The sequence below is a fragment of the Pteronotus mesoamericanus genome, unplaced genomic scaffold (assembly GCF_021234165.1).
Source record: "Pteronotus mesoamericanus isolate MK-2021 breed Mesoamerican mustached bat unplaced genomic scaffold, CSHL_Meso_final contig_58, whole genome shotgun sequence".
Classification (NCBI taxonomy): Eukaryota; Metazoa; Chordata; class Mammalia; order Chiroptera; family Mormoopidae; genus Pteronotus; species Pteronotus mesoamericanus.
Window position 1 is genome coordinate 8,569,854 of NW_026555205.1, and position 17,323 is coordinate 8,587,176.

Below are 17,323 nucleotides of genomic sequence, written 5' to 3' on the forward strand. Positions count from 1 at the left end.
ATAAATTTCCAAACAAAATATCAAAAAAGATATCGTGGAATGAAACCATGCATTATATCAAACGGACTTAACTAACATATACAGAACCTTTCATCCCCCAAAACGAAAATAAACATTCTTTTCAAATGCACACGAAACAGTTTCAAACATAGACCACATGACAGGACACAAAAGAAGACTCAACAAATTCCAGAAAACTGAAATCTTAACAAGCATTTTCTTGGACCACAAAGTCTTGAAACTGGAAACCATACTCAAGGAAAAATCTCAAAGACATTCAAACTCATGAAGACTAAATAGCATGCCATTAAACAATGACTGGGTCAATAATGAGATCAAAGAAGAAATCAAAAATTGTCTGGAAACAAATGAAAATGAACACACAGCAGTCCAAAACCTATGGGACATGGCAAAGACAGTCCTGAGAGGGAAGTTCATAGTAACACAGGCCTACCTTAAAAAGATGCAAACATTTCAAATAAATGACCTAACCTCCCAGCTTCAAGAACTGTAGAAACAACAACAAACAAATCCCAGAGCATGTAGAAGGAAGGAAATAATCAAGATCAGAGCAGAAATGAATGACATAGAGACAAAAAGAACCATTCAAAGGATCAAAAAATCCAGATGCTGGTTCTTTAAAAAGATAAACAAAATCGACAAGTCTTTAAGCAGACTCATCAAGAAAAAAAGGGAAATGCCCCAAATAAATAAAATTAGAAATGAAAGAGGAGAAGTAACAACTGATACCACAGAAAAACAAAGGACTGTAATAAACTACGATGAGTAATCATATGTCAAGAAATTTGAAAACCTCGAGGAAATGGACAAATTTCTAGAAAAGTATAATCTTCCAACACTGTATGAAGAAGAAACAGAAAGCCTGAACAGATGGATAACAGCTGGGGAAACTGAAGCAGTAATCATGAAACTCCCAGCACACAAAAGCCCTGGATGGGATGATTTCACAGGAAAATTTTATAAGACATTTAAGGAAGAGCTAACCCCTGTCCTTCTCAGACTATTCCAAAAAATCCAAGAATAGGGAAGACTCCCAGACTCTTTTTATGAGGCCAGCGTCATCCTAATCCCAAAACCAGGGAAAAACACAACAAAAATAGAAAACTACAGGCCAATATTGCTGATGAACATAGACGCTAAAATCATCAATGGAATATTGGCAAACCCCAATGAACAATACATTAAATGGATCATTCACCATGATCAAGTAGGATTCTTCCCAGGGATGCAGGGATGGTTCAATATAAACAAGTCAATGAACGTAATATCTCACATAAAAAAAGGAAAGACAAAAATCACATGATAATCTCAATAGATGTGGAAAAATCTCTTGATAACGTACAGCACCAATTTATGATTAAAACACTCAGCAAAATGGGAATAAAGGAGGCATACCTCAACATAATAAAGGCCATACATGAAAAACCTACAGCCAACCTCATACTCAATGGGCAAAAACTAAAAGCTTTCCCACTAAGATCAGAAACAAGACAAGGATGTCCACTTTCACCAGTTCTATTCAACACAGTATTGGAAGTCCTAGACACAGTGGTCAGACGAGAAAAAGAAATGAAAGGCATCCAAATTGGAAAGGAGGAAGTAAAACTATCATTGTTTGCAGATGACATAATAGTATACATAGAAAACCCTACAGACTCCACCAAAAAACTATTTGACCTAATAAGTGAATTTGGCAAAACAGCAGGATACTAAGTCAATATTCAGAAAGTGAAGGCATTTTTGTACCAACAATGAAATATCATGAGCAGAAATGAGGAAAAAATCCCATTTGCTATAGCAACAAGAAAAATAAAGTACCTAGGAATAAATTTGACCAAGGAGGTAAAAGATCTGTATGCAGAAAAGTACACAACACTGAAGAAAGAAATTAAGGAAGACACAAATAAATGGAAACATATACTGTGTTCATGGATTGGAAGAATTAACATCATTAAAATGTCCATACTACCCAAAGTAATTTATAGATTCATCGCAATCCCTACTAAAATAGCAAGGAAGTATTTCACAGACATAGAATAGGCATTTCGAAAATTTATATGGAACCATAAATGACCCCGAATAGTCACAGCCATTTTGAGATAGAAAAAGAGTAGGAGGGTTCACAATACCTGACATAAAAGTATATTACAAGGCCACTGTAATCAAAACAGTCTGGTAGTGGCACAAGAAGAGACACACAGACCAGTGGAACATTATAGATAGCCCAGAAATAAACTCATGCCTCTATGGTCAATTAATATTTGACAAAGGGGTCAGAAGTATAAATTGGAGTAAAAATAGCCTCTTCAACAAATGGTGTTGGGAGATGTAGACAGCTCTATACAAAAAAATTGAAATTCAACCACCAACTGACACCATACACAAAAAGAAACTCAAGAGGGATGAGACTTAAATATTAGTTGCGACTCTATAAAATTCCTAGAAGAGACCATAGGCTGGAGCCTCCAGATATCCCACCCAGCAAGATTTTCACTGATATGTCCCCTAAAGCAAGGGACATAAAGGAAAGAATAAGCAAGTGGTACCTCATCAAAATAAGTAGCTTCTGCATGGCTAAAGAAAACATCAGCAAAATTAAAAGGGAACCAACCATAAGGGAAAATATATTTGCCAGTGATACATCAGATATCTGTTTGAAGTCCAAAATATATAAAGAACTCACATGACTCTACTCCAAGAAGAAAAACAATCCAATTAAAAAAATGGGCAAAGGACCTGAACCGACACTTCTCCAAGGAAGAGATACAGAGGGACCAGAGACATTTGAAAGGATGCTCAGCATCCCTAGCCATCAGAGAAATACAAATTAAAGCCACAATGAGATACCACCTCACACGAGTCAGAATGGCCATCATAAACAGATCAACAATCAACCAGTGCTGGCGAGGCTGTAGAGAAAAGGGAACCCTAACACACTGTTGGCGGGAATGCAGGCTGATGCAGCCACTGTGGAAAACAGTTTGGAATTTCTTCAGAAAGCTGAAAATGGACCTGCCTTTTCACCCAGTGATTCCACTGCTGGGATTTTGCCCTAAGAATCCCAGTACACCAATTCAAAAGAACCTATGCACCCCTATGTTCATGGCAGCCCAATTGACAGCAGATATGTGGTGGAAACAACCTAAGTGCCTATTAGTGAATGAGTGGATCAAAAAAGTATGGTACATTTACACAGTGGAATACTATACAGGCGAAAGAAAGAGCTACTACCCTTTGCGACAGCACGGATGGAAATGGAGAGTATTATGCTAAGTGAAATAAGCCAGGGGGCAATAGACAAATACCATATGATCTCAGTTGTATGTGGAACCCAATCAACAATACAAAAAAACAAGGAAAATATAACCAGCAAGTTTGAAAGAAAAAAAGAAACCAACAGAGGGAAGAGGGAAGGGGGGGCGGTGAAAGGGAAAGAAAGAGTCAAGTCAAGGAACATGTATAAAGGACCCATGGACAAAGCCAAAGTGGGGAAGGATTGAGGGAGGGAGGCAGGGAAAAGTGGTGGCAGGAAAATGGAGAAAAATGTATTTAAATAATAAAAAATAAAAACAGAAATAAACTACTTTGTAACTAAAAAAAGAGAAATATATAATCATTCCCAATATTCCTATTACCATATCATTCAATGTAAACATATTTTAAAGTGGGTTTCTTCTGTAATATGTTGGAGATCACATGTGTTTTGCTTTCCAGGAATTAGTGGTATGATCACATTGTAAGGTATAAAAATGTGAAGTCACTGTATTTTACACCTGAACGTAATATAACCAATATAAGGCTGTATACAAACTATATTTAGATTTTTTAAAATATATGTAAAATGCTGTGTATTGCCCTGGCTGATGTGGCTCAGTGGATTGAGCACTGGCCTGTGAACTGAAAGGCAGCTGGTTCGATTCCCAGTCGGGGCACATGCCACTGGGCACATGTCTGGGTTGCGGGCCAGGTCCCCAGTAGGGGGCGCAGAAGAGGCAAGTGCTCACTGATGTTTCTCTCCCTCTTTGTCTCCCTCTGTTCCCCTCTGTCTAAAAATAAAGAAAGAAATTATTTTTAAAATAAATAAAATGCTGTGTATTATTTGCTTAGAATATACCTATTTTAAGTCATTAATCCATTAGACAACCTGAATAATCTCAGATGTATAAATTTCAAAACCTAGAAAAACAATACCCTCCCCCCAAATTCCCCTAACTTAATAACTTGATGTATAAGGTTGGTATTCCTTTTTATATTGGCCACTAATAACAGTAAATAAGCCTGTTCGAGTAAGGACTTTATCATGCCATTTAGCCACTGAAAATCTATAGTTTCTTTTGTTGATGTTATATAATATTATAGTATAAATTCTATGAGCTCAGAGATTCTAACTTTTTAGCAGCTGCATATTAACAAGTCTCAGAACATGTGCAAAATAAGTACTTGTTGAATGAATAAATAATCAAGCCAACTGCTCAGATATTTCCTATTTCAAGGAGTTACAACTTTGCCTAAAAATGTTATTACTCTGTGACAAGTCTATTCAGTATGGCCCAAGCTTATTTATCTGCTTTCCCTTAAAAATAACCAGTTACTCTTACTTTCTGTGTAGACTCTCTGTATCCTCAATTTCTTACCAAATAAGAAAATTTTCAAAGATTACACCCTCCCTAGAATAATTCCTTATTCTTTTAGTAACTGCTTCTTTTATTTATTATCATAGTAAATATCATTACAAAGGTCCCTTGTTCTACAACACTAAAGTTCTTTCTTTAGTAAAGTCGATTCATAACCTTTTTAAAGGGTTATAAGCATTAAAATCAATATAAGTACAATAAACATAAAACATTATTTATCAATTACAACTGAGCAAGATAAATGTACCTATACTGTGAATGAGTGAATAAGTAAAGACTGCATAAATATCATAAACGAGCATACATATTCTCAGCAAACCTAGAGAAGTTGAAATCTGGATTAATGTATGCACTCTCATTCGACACCAAAACAAGGAAAACACAATAATACTATTCTGGGTAGAAAAGTCTAATTAAAGCAATGACATACCATGTTCACATAGTAGAAGACTCAACATAGTAAAGATGTAAATTTTCCCAAATTAATCTGTAAGTATATTTCAATTCCTATCAAAATTTTGTCAAGGGTTGGTAGACATAGACAAACCAATTATGAAATATATATGAAAAGGCACAGGGCCTAGAATACCTAAAATTACACTAAGAAAAATAATAAAGTTACAGGAATCAGTCTACCCAATATTAAGGCTTACTATATATTTTCATAGCTACAGTAATCAAGATAGTATGCTATTGATGCAAGAATAAACACATAGATCAATGAAGCAAAATTGCAAACCCAGAAATAGATGCAAGCAAGTAGACACAAGTGATTTTTTACAAAATTACAGAGCACTTCAATGGAGAAAGGATCATATTTCCAAGAAATGGTGCTGGACCAATTAATTAAAATTGTATCATGGACTTAAATATAAAAAAAAATAAAACTTAAAAACATTTAGAAAATCTTTATTATCTAGGGCTGGTAGAAGACTTCTTAGACTTTACACCAGAAGCACATCCATAAAACAAAATACGATAAATTGGACTTCATCAAATTTTAAATCTCTTCTTCTGCCCCCCAAAAACCTGTTTTGACAACAAAAATAGAAGCTACAAGTAAGTAGAAAATGTTTGCAAACCACACTTCCAACAATGAACTAGTCTGGAATATATATAGAACTCACAAAACTCAGTAAACTACAAACAGTCTAATTAGAAAATGGACAAAAGACATGGAAAGCCATTTTTTGAAGAGGATATAAAGATGGCAATAAAGCACATCAAAATTTGTTCAGTATCATTACCCATTAGGAAAATATAAATTGCAACCACACTGAGATATCACAACACCTATAACAATAGCTAATTTTTTTTAAAGGTGACAACAACATGTGCTGGTGAGGGTGAGGAGAAACTGGATCATCACTCATTTATTTGGCATGAGGATGTTACTCTGTTACACAGTTTGGTAGTTTCTTATAAAAGTAAACATGTAACTACCATATGTCCTAGGAATAATACCCTTGGTCATTTATCTCCCCAAAATGGAAACATACGGTTACACAAAAACCTGTACAGTAAGATTCCTAGCACCTTTATTTGTAATAGCTCAAAACTACAAACAATCCAGATTTCCTTCAATGTGTGAATGATTTAACAAACTGTGGTACATATATTACATGTAACATTACTCAGCAATAAAAAGGGATAAACTGTTGATAATCAGAAGTACTTAGACATATCTCCAGGGAAGTATGACCTAAAAACCTAATCACCAAAATTAAATCATACCTTTTGTGACAGCATGGATGAACACAGAGGGTAGGTATTAGGCTATGATTAATAAGTCTGACAGAGAAAGATAAATACCATGTGATTTCACTTAATATGTGGAATCTAAAAAAACAATAAACAAACAAATAAAATAGAAACAGATTCAGATACAGAAAACACGCTGACAGTTGTAAGAGGGGAGGAGGTTTGGGGGGCTGAGTGAAAGAGTTAAAGGGATTAAAAAGTAGAAACTGGTAGTCACAGAATAGTCACAGGGATGTGGATCACCACAGTATAACGTATATAGTCAATAATATCATAATAGCTATGTATGGGGCCAGGGGCACTCTGTAAAGTACATGATTTTCTGGCTACTATGTTGTACATCTGAAACTAATGCAGAGTGCTATTAAATGCAGACTATAATTGAAAAATAAAACAAAGAAGACAGCAAACAGGGAAAAAAGGTTACATATTATATTATCCTATCTATATACATTTTTAAAGGACAAAATCTTAGAAATGGAAAATAGACTATTGGTTGCCATGGATTAGGATAGTGAGGGTGAAAAGTGGAAGGTGTTATAAAAGGGCAATACAGATACCCTTGTGATGTTGGAACTGTTCAATATTTTAACTGTAGTGGTATACACATGAATCTATGTATGCGATAAAATTGTATAGAACTAAAGCACACCCAAATAAATACAAGTAAATCTGATGAAGTCTGAGTAGACTGGCAGATTGTGTTAATATTAATATACTGGCTGTAATATTATACAATAGTTTTGCAAGATGTTATGTTTGGTGGGGGTAATAGGCAAAGTGTACAGGGATCTCTGGCATTCCCTAGAACAGCATGTGAACCCACAATTATTTCAATAAAATATACATTTCAAAAATCTCAGCCATTTGTAAAGCTGTTCACTCTGCTACAGAATCTTCTAAATTACTTAATATTATCAATGACCAGAACCGCAATTGCACATTTCAAAAGTGCCCACCTAAATTGGGAATCTTAGTGAGATGAAAGAATTAATATACCTTTCCAAAGTGTCCAATCTATCTACCATTGCCAAGTAAATATTTATAACTACATGTGGTTATAATTAACTAGGACTTTGATGTAAAAAATTAAGAACAGCAAGATACTATGTATGAAAAAAAAACTACCTCTTCAATGCTATTATTTCAGGAGCATTTTGAGTAATTCCTTTCAATACAAAGTCAATAATATTAGTAGAAAGCAAACTCAGGCAGCATTAGAATAAGACTTTACATATAATGAAAATCAATATGTGGAAAAGTGTTTTTAAAAATGCAACCTCAGAACCATATATTCAATTCAATTAAGCATTTTATGAATATGCGATATATGCAAAGCTCTAAGTTAGTTCTGAAGGGAAATACAAATTATATCATCTAGAAGTTCATAATCTAGTGAGAAGGGCAGACACACAGATAACTAATGATGATACATGGCAGACATTAAGTGTTGTAATAGAAGCGATCTACAGGGCAACAGACAAAGCTTTGAGAAAGATTTGTTGTATGATGCAAGAGTCCAGAGCCATTTACATATCAGTCAACACATTTAAATATACAATGAACTTGTAACCTTTCTGTAATGTGGCTTAGGAATTGAGAAGGAAAATTGCAAATACATATTATATATAAAAAGATATCATAATTTTAAATAATTCTGTGTAAATTCTAACACATTGGTAAGTTGCTTAGTAAAGAGTAATTATTTTTCTTGGGATATGAAATAAATATGTTTATAAAATACGATGTATAGAGGCTGCCGTTTTAGATGGCGGGAGTAAGAGGGGGCTGAACCTGAGACAGAAAGGGTTCCCTGCTGCTCTCCTTGAGCCCCAGAGAGGGCCAGCTGGCCAGGCTTTGGGGCATGTCCCCTGAGGCCTGGAGCACAACTGCAATGATGTGGGGGCTGCCTGAGGCCTGTCCCCTGGGCTAGTGACTCATGGAATGTGACTGCCTCCCTCATCTGCTGCGGGGAAGAGAAGGGGGCCAGACACAGCTGCCAGACGGACGACAGGACACACTGCTTCTGGTTTAAGTATTGTGTAAGATGCATCAATGGAGCAAATGCGGGGTCCCTGGAAGACGATTAGCAATGGTTTTGGATTAAAAGATGCAGTGTTTGATGGCCCAAGATGCATTTCCCCCACAATAGTTCAGCAGTTTGGCTATCAGCACCAAGTGTCAAATGATGGCAAGCTTACGGACATCTCAGACAAGCAATACCTTCGTGTTTTCTTGCCAAACATACAAGGAATGGTGGACAATGTAGGAAATGGAATGAGCTTGCATGACTGCCTTACGAAAGTACTCAAGGTAAGGGGCCTACAACAAGAGTGCTAAGCAGTGTTCAGACTTCACAAACACAAAGGTTAAAAAGCACATTTAGATTGGAATACTGATGCTGCCTAGTTGATTGAAGAACTTCAAGTAGATTTCCTGGATCATGTTACCTTCACAACACACAACGTTGCTTGGAAGACCTTCCTAAAGCCTGCCTTCTGTGATGTGTCAGGAGTTCCTGCTAAATGGATTCCGATGTCGGACTTGTGGCTACAAATTTCATGAGTACTGCAGCACCAAAGTACCTACTATGTGTGTGGACTGGAGTAATGTCAGACGACCCTTACTGTTGCCAAATTCCACTATCAATGATAGTGGGATCACGGCACTGCCTTCTTTGACAATGTGTCAGATGGAAGAGTCTGTTTCCTGGATGCCTGTTAGTTCCAAGCACAGATACTCTACACCCCATACCTTCACATTAAACACCTCCAGCCCCTCCTCTGAAGGTTCCCTCTCCCAGAGTCAGAGGTCAACATCCACACCTAATGCGCATATCGTCACCACCATCCTGCCTGTGGACAGCAGGATGATTGAGGATGCAATTCAAAGTCACAGTGAATCAGTCTCACCTTCAACCTTGTCCAGTAGCTCCACCAATCTGAGTCCAATGGGCTATTCACAGCCCCAAAACCCCTGTACCGGCATAGAGAGAGTGGGCACCAGGATCTGGGACCCAAGAGAAAAACAACATTAGGCCTCATGGATGTAAAGATTAAAGCTATTACTGGGAAATGGAAGCCAGTGAAGTGATGCTCTCTATTTGGACTGGGTCAGGCTCTTTTGGAACTGTTTATAAGGGCAAGTGGCATGGACACATTGCATTAAAGATCCTAGAGGTCATCGACCCCACACCTGAGCAATTAATTCCAGGCCTTCAGGAACAAGTTGGTTGTTCCACGCAAACACAGCACGTGAACATCTCACTCTTCATGGGGTACATGAAGAAGGACAATCTGGTGATTGTGACTCAGTGGTGCAAAAGCAGCAGCTTCTAGAACCACCTGCTTGTCCAAGACACCAAGTTCAAAATGTTCCCGTTGATTGACATTGCCCAGCATACGGCTCAGCAATATTTCTCCATGAAGGCCTGACAGTGAAAATTGGATATTTAGATTTGGCAACAATAAAGTCATGCTGAAATGGTTCTCAGCAGGCTGAACAACCCACTGACTCTAGCTAGTGGATGGCCCCAGAAGTAATCTGAATGCAGGACAACAACCCCTTCAGCTTCCAGTCTGATGTCTACTCCTATGGCATTGTGTTGTACTGAGCTTATGACAGGGGAGCTACCTTATTCGCACATCAACTGAGATCAGATCATCATCATGGTGGGTCCAGGGTATGCCTCCCAAGACCTTAGTGAGGTATACAAGAACTGCCCCAAAGCAATGAAGAGGCTTGTCGCAGACTGGATGAAGAAACTTAAGGAAGAGAGGTCTCTTTTTTTCCCAGATCTTGCCTTCCTTTGAGCTGCTCCAACACTCTCTACCAAAAATGAACTGGAGTGCTTCTGAGCCATCTTTGCATTGGGCAGCCCACACTGAGGATATCAATGCCTGCATGCTGACCACATCCCCTAGAGCCTAGGGCCTAGACTGCCAGTCTTCTAGCTGATTTTGCACCTGCACTCAGGCCACCAGGGGAAGAAGGGAAGTCAACAGGCACCACTGTTCCCTTTCTATGGGAGCACAGAGCTCGTTCCCAGAGAAGCTGCTGCTAAGGACCTTCTAGACTACTCACAGAGCTTTATTTCATGATGTCTTCTTTTCTACCCTTTTTGGCCCTGGGTGAGGGAGGCCATTCACAATGCTGATTTGTCTGCTCCCTACCCGTGTCCCCCACGCTCATGAGCTGAGCCTCTTCTAGCTACACTAGTGGCTGCTAATGGCAATATATGTATGATCTGAGACATTGGCTATTGGCTAAATGAGTATTTTTAGGGTAAGAAAAAGCAGTTGGAGGGGAAATTAAGGTAGGCAAACCAGCCCTGATGGGGAGACATATGGATGAATTTTGAGTATCAGGTCCTATGAGGAATGCTTATATCACAGGAAGTACTTTTCTTTGGAGATAGTGGTATGGCACCAAACAGGTAGTTTTGCACATAATGTACCAAACAGCCCAGGACTGTCGAGAACACAACCAGCTAAAGGAGTCTGCTTTGGTACTATGGAACTTGAGTTTGGGGACACTTCCATCTCTTGGAGATCTCCAATGCATTGGGATGTTTTCCTAGAAGAGGTGTCAGGCCTACCCCACCCAGTCTCCACCCTCTCCGCCCTCTCCAGGAGCAGTCTTCCATCATGCTGAATTTTGTCTTCCAGAAGCTGCTGCTATGGGGCGGGTTCACAGGCCAGCCTTGTCTCTCAACAAAAAATCATATATATGCAAGAAAGCCAAGAATACAGATATTCTTGATGATTTGTGTTTTAATTTTGTTTTTATTGTGCCTGACTAAATACAGTGATGCAACAGTATCTCAATTATGTTATTTTGATAAAATAAATTAAATGTAAAAAAATAAGATGCAATACTATATATTAAGAAGTTACAAAATGTTTAGTTCAACTTCTTATGAGGAATTTAAATTATTTAAAATTACTAAGGGATGTTGGTTTGGGTGTTTGTCAACTATGATATTTTAGCTATATAGTGAGTAGATTATAAAAAGCTAGTGAATTTTTTAAACATATACAATCTTGTATTAGCATTTACTTTTATCTAAACATGCTCTTGGTAATTACCATTGCTCCCATGTAGAAGAATATGCCCATTGGTATGTTAAGGAGGGAAGACATCGTACCCTTCAATCCAGTTGAATCTAAAGAAGAAATTTTTATAAACATCACAGAGACTTCAAACTATAATAAGATGCTCAACCTTACTCAGAACATAAATGCAAATACAACTACAATGAGATATTTTCACCTATCATATTTAGCAAACATATGTTTGACAGCACAATGTATTGGTGAGGGTTGGGGAAATCTATTGCTAGTATAAGTGAAAATTGGTACAACCTCTATAGAGAACAATTAGGCATGTCTATCATAATGACAAAGGTACATAATATCCAACCCAGCAGTTCATTTTCTAGGAATTATCCTACAGATAGTACACATCTGAAATGATCCATTAAAAGGTTATTCATTGCATAAATGCAATAGGAAAAGCAGGAAACAAAGCTACATATTCATCAATAGGTGATTGGTTAAGAAAAATATGGCACAGCATATAATCAAATAATATTATGTAGCCATAGCTCTTTATGTTAAAATATGGAATGATCTAAAGCAAATTACAAAAGTATAAAAATAAGGAATAAATCAAGAGTGTATGCGTATGCTTATGAGTGTCAATGTTTGCTTGTATATACACAAAATAGAGCTACTAGTGAAAACAAGAGATATGAACACATTACCTCTGGGGAGGAGAACAGTGTCTGGGTACAAATAGTGGGAAGCTTTTAACTGTATATTCTTTTATAACTACCAAATTTGAACCACCTGAATGTATTACCTAACAAAAAATAAATGTAAGGGGGTGGGGGAGAAAAAGAAAAACAATCCAAAGTAACACAGTTCACCTGCAAGAGAAATTATTACAGCTAATTTCCGTTGTCTAAAAAAACAACACAAATACACAAAAACGCCTTGAGGCATGGTAAGAACCAAAGGTACCAAATTAATTCAGTCACAAAATCAGTAACCAGGCTGATGTTTGTTTCATGGCATTATACACTGAACTTTCATAATTAGCTATGTAAGAGCCTTACTTGTAATGGATCCTCCAAATACAAAAGAAAATACTTAGAGAATCAACATTTTGGAATAAGTATATCAGTATTTTGGACATATAGTGGAACAATATTACAGCACTGGGAGGGTCATCATTTTTGAATTAGTTTAATTGAGATAAACAATTTTGTTTGATTTACTTCTTTTTCTGTTCAAAACTGATCGGTTAATGTTTTATCCCTCTCTGCCTCTGTTAAACACACACGCACCCAGTTTTACAGTCAATATAGGTAATTCTCTCTGTGCTTATGTACAATTCTACTACTGCACTCAACATGCTATACTGTAATTTGTTTCAACTGAACTGTGAGCTCTTTGAGGCTGAAACAAATTATGCACTTAGCCTGACACCTGCATTGTAATGCAAAAGGTTGAGGACTGTATCACAAATTTCCTTCCTCCTCCAAACATTTGTTTTTAATTTTTTATCTTAAAATCATGGTTATTCAATTACAATTGTCTTGATTTTTCCCTTTTTGCCCTCCTCTACCCATCCCACGCCACCCCCAACTCCCACAGTCAATCCCCACTCTGTTGTCCATGTCCATGGGTCATTCATACATGTTCTTTGTCTACTCCCTTCCCCTTCTTTCCACCATTGTACTCCTTCCCCACCCCATCTGGTCACTTTCAGTCTGTTCCATATTTACATGCTTGTGGCTTTGTTCGTTAGGTAATTTTGTTGAATAGATTCCACTAATACATGACATCATATGGTATTTGTCTTTCACCAACTGGCTTATTTCCCTTAGCATAATAATCTCCAGTTCCATCCATGTTGTTGGAAAAAGTAGAAGTCCCTTCTATCTTTTTTTAAAATGAATATTGATTTTATGTATTTTTTTAAAATGTCAAGATCCATTATATTAAAAAATTTAAATCCATTATACAGTCTCAGCAATTACAACAACATGACATCAGAACAGAAATAATCACGTAGATAAATGAAATAAAATGAGCATTCTAGAAACAAACATATATATGTCTAACAATGTAATAAAGGATTCAACTAAAATTTCAAATCAATGGGGAAAGTAAGGCTTATTGAACAAATAAAGTACATGGACCACTATTACTGGAAATAAAACAAATATAGAGCCCTATTTCACACATTATACAAAAAATATTCAGGTGAGTTAAAAAACAATATGTAAAATCTAAGGGTTTCTGTAGCAACATTTTTCTTACCCTGAAGTAAAGTATTCAAACCCAAAATCTATAAAGTAAAATACTGACAATATGACAATATTAAACATTTAAGACTACATAGTAATATACATATAGAAAAAGTTAAAAGACAAGTAATAGAATAGGAAAGTATTTGCAACATATCTAAAAAAATGGTTAACAGTTTCAGTTTTTTTGAGGGAAAAAATTCTATAAACTCTTAATCAAAAAAATCGATAAAGAATACCAAAAGGTCATTTAAAGCTTTTTAAAAATAATAAAAACAGGCAAGAAAAAAACAAAAATAGGTTTAGTTTCAACAAATAATAAAGTAACTATTAAAATCGCACATCATTGTCACGATCAGATGAATATGTATTAGAAATATTGGTAATATCAAGTATAGGTTACTGTGAAAGGAACTGTGTATTAATGGACTCTTTTTCTTCATCTTCTAAAAGCAGTCCCTTTAGCATATCTTGTAATGCTGGTTTAGAGGAAGTGTATTATTTTAGCCTACTTCTGTCTGGGAAACTCCTTATTTTGCCTTTCATTTGAATTGAGGGCCTTGCTGGGTAAAGCAGTCTTGGTTGCAGGCCTTTGCTTTTAATGACTTGGAGTATTTCTTCCCATTCCCTTCTGGTTTGTGGTGTTTCTGTTGAGAAGTCAGCTGCTAGAGGTACCGGGACTCCCTTATAAATTCCTACCTGTTTCTCCCTTGCTTCCTTTAGGATTCTCTGTTTGGCTTTGATATTTGCCATTTAATCATAATGTGTCTTGGAATGGGCCTCATTGGGTTCCTCTGGAAAGGGACCCTCTGTGCTTCCTGGACTTGGGTGAGTTTTATCTCTCCTCAAATTAGGGAAGTTTTCCATTATTACTTTTTCAAACAGGTTCTCTATCCCTTGTTCCTCTTCTTCTCATTCTGTTATCCCTATTATACAGATATCATTACGTTTCAGGTTTTCCTGCACTTCCCTAAAGCCCTCTTCATTCACTTTTTTTTAGTCTTTTTTCCATTTCTTGCTTTTTCTGGGAGTTTTTCCTACCTTGACTTTCAGCTTGCTGATTCAGTCCTCTGCTTTTTCTAGTCTGCTTTTGATTACTTCCACTGTGTTCTTCACTTCAGAAATTGCATTCTTCATTTCCTTTTGTGTCTTGCTGATATATTCTATGTCCTTTGTCATGCTGATATAGTTTGCAATAAGTTCCTCATAGTTTCTCTGTAGTTTTTTGTAATTCTCTCTGAGCTTACTGAGCTCATTAAGCTTCCTTAGAACCATTGGTTGGAACTCAATATCTGATAGTTTACTTGCCTCTATTTCATTTAATTCTCTTTGTGGGGATTCCTCCTTTCCCTTCAACTGATGGGGTGTTTCTTTGTCTTCCCATTATTTGTGAGACTCTTCTTTTTTTGCCTCTGCTTCTTAAAATCATCTGTCTTGATTTCCTGATTTTGTGTTGTGAACTTCTATGGTAGGCAACCAGTTTTTTTCTTTCTGGACCTGCCTCTGATGATGTCAGATGTTGACCCTGTCTGACCTTAGGCAGTCTGTTCAAGACTTCCAGGAATCTACTGTCTGTGGTTGTCTCCTTCAGCTGTTTAATATAGTTACTATGCACTCAACAGGCTGGATTAGACACCACAGGGCAGGGCAGAGTCTATCCTGGGGGTGGGTTTATGGGTCCTCTTATGCTACTGCTGCTCAGGGGAATGGTCTGCCTGAGCCAGATTGCTGCTGTCATATGGGGGATGAGTCAGTACCAGGATCCCACCAGCTACTCTCTCCATTCTCTCCCTGAAGCCTCCATCTCTAGTCTCTCCTCAAGTGTCTCTAGACCACTCTGTGCTCCCATTAGCCAGGGATCTACTATCTGTGACTGCCACTCCATAGTTGGCAGTGAGGTCAGGGTTTATCGCTCCTGGGTCAGGGACGAGTCCCTCCTGGGGGGGCAGGGTTATTGTGTCCTCTCACACTGTTACACATGGGAGTGGTCTGCCTGAGCCAGATTGCTGCTGTCATATGGGGGATGGGTCAGCACCAGGATCCTGCCGGTCACTCTCTCCATTCTCTCCCCAAAGACTCCTTCCTCAGTCTCTCCTCTGGTGTCTCTAGCCCAGTCTGCCCCTGCTTTTGCCAGAGACCAGGGTAAGTGGCTGCAAATAAAAACTTGCATTAGCCCTTTAAACAGCTCTTTGCGTTTCCAGCTCCCTGTCTCTGGCAGAGAGCAATCCTGCCACTTTTCGCAGCTGGCTTTTATCTGTGTACTTTTTGGCTCTGGTTCTGTAGGCTGGAGATCCTCACTTCTGGTTTAGATCCTGCTCTTCTCGGGAGGATAGAACTGGCCACTTTAATATCCTTCTGATGCTGCTGTCCATGCACGCCCCACCCGCCATCTCTAGACTCTACTGCACTCCGTACAAGTTAGGTTGTGCTAAAGCCGATTCTTCTGTCTGTCCGAGGTTTAAGGCTCCTCTTTCGCTATTGTTCAATTGTTTGTTCCAGATGATTTTTCCACAATTTAGTTGTAATTCCAGATTGGTCCTGAGAGGAAGTCAGTGTTACCTCCACTCACTCCTCCGCCATCTTGAATCCAAAAACTTTCTAATGTAATCATTATATGTTTTATTCTGATAAATTTAAATCAGAAAAAAAATAAAAGTGATGTCATGTCCTGCTACATGCTTTATGTTTTAAAACTTTGAGAAATTCTATTTTAATGTTAGTATATCTGAACATTTGCTCTTAAAACTATTTAAATTTGGCATATATGCCCTGGCTGATGTGGCTCAGTGGACTGAGTGCAGGCCTGCGAACCAAAGGGTCGCCAGTTTGATTCCCAGTCAGGACACATGCCTAGGTAGCAGGCCAGGTTCCCAGTTGGGGTGACGTGAGAGACAACCACACACTGATGTTTCTCTTCCTCTCTTTCTCCTTTCCTTCTCCTCTCCCCAAAAATAAATAAAATCTAAAAAAAATTTAAAAATTTGGCATATTGACCAAAATATATTAAAATCAAAATATTTTTCTCAGTGTCCTTTGAAAACACAAATAAGAAATTTTCATAAATATAGTATATAGGTGTCAATACTGTACTCTCAAAATTCATGTTCACATAGAACCTGAGAATGTGACCCAATTTGGATACTTCATCAGGGCATTTAATGAAGGAACTATGAAGAGGATCTCAAGCAGCTAATATTTATTGCGTTAACTTCAACTGGATGTGTCCTTCATCTGTGTGTCCAGGAACCACAGCACAGTGTACATTTTTGCTGCTGAAGATCCAAAACGAAATCAACAGTCTAGTTCGGCATGAGCTTGTTTCCTTCAGAAAAACTTCATTTCATAGCAGAGTTTTTCCAAGTTTCAGGTTCCCTTTGGCTTTCTATGCATTTGTGCCTTCGGAACAGAGGCAAACACTTTCAATGCAATCTGTGCAGATAGCGGCTACTACAAATTCCTGTTCAACCCAAAGGGGGAGGGCATCCAGCACATCTACCTGCAGTTTCTAGAAATGACCAAGGACAAGCTGTGATTCTTCACCTGGAGTGCAATCAACACTGATGGCTGTGGACCCCCAAAGTGCTGAGTGTGT

General features: G+C 37.7%; 1 protein-coding gene and 1 pseudogene across 1 annotated transcript in view; one reads left to right on the forward strand and one right to left on the reverse strand.

Annotated features, from left to right (window-relative positions):
- Window positions 1–17,323, reverse strand: part of COL4A5 (collagen type IV alpha 5 chain) — a 432,611-nt gene that overhangs the window by 353,140 nt on the left and 62,148 nt on the right. The gene's annotated exons all lie outside the window — the stretch shown is intronic.
- LOC129076197 (RAF proto-oncogene serine/threonine-protein kinase-like) lies at window positions 8,472–10,346 on the forward strand (annotated as a pseudogene).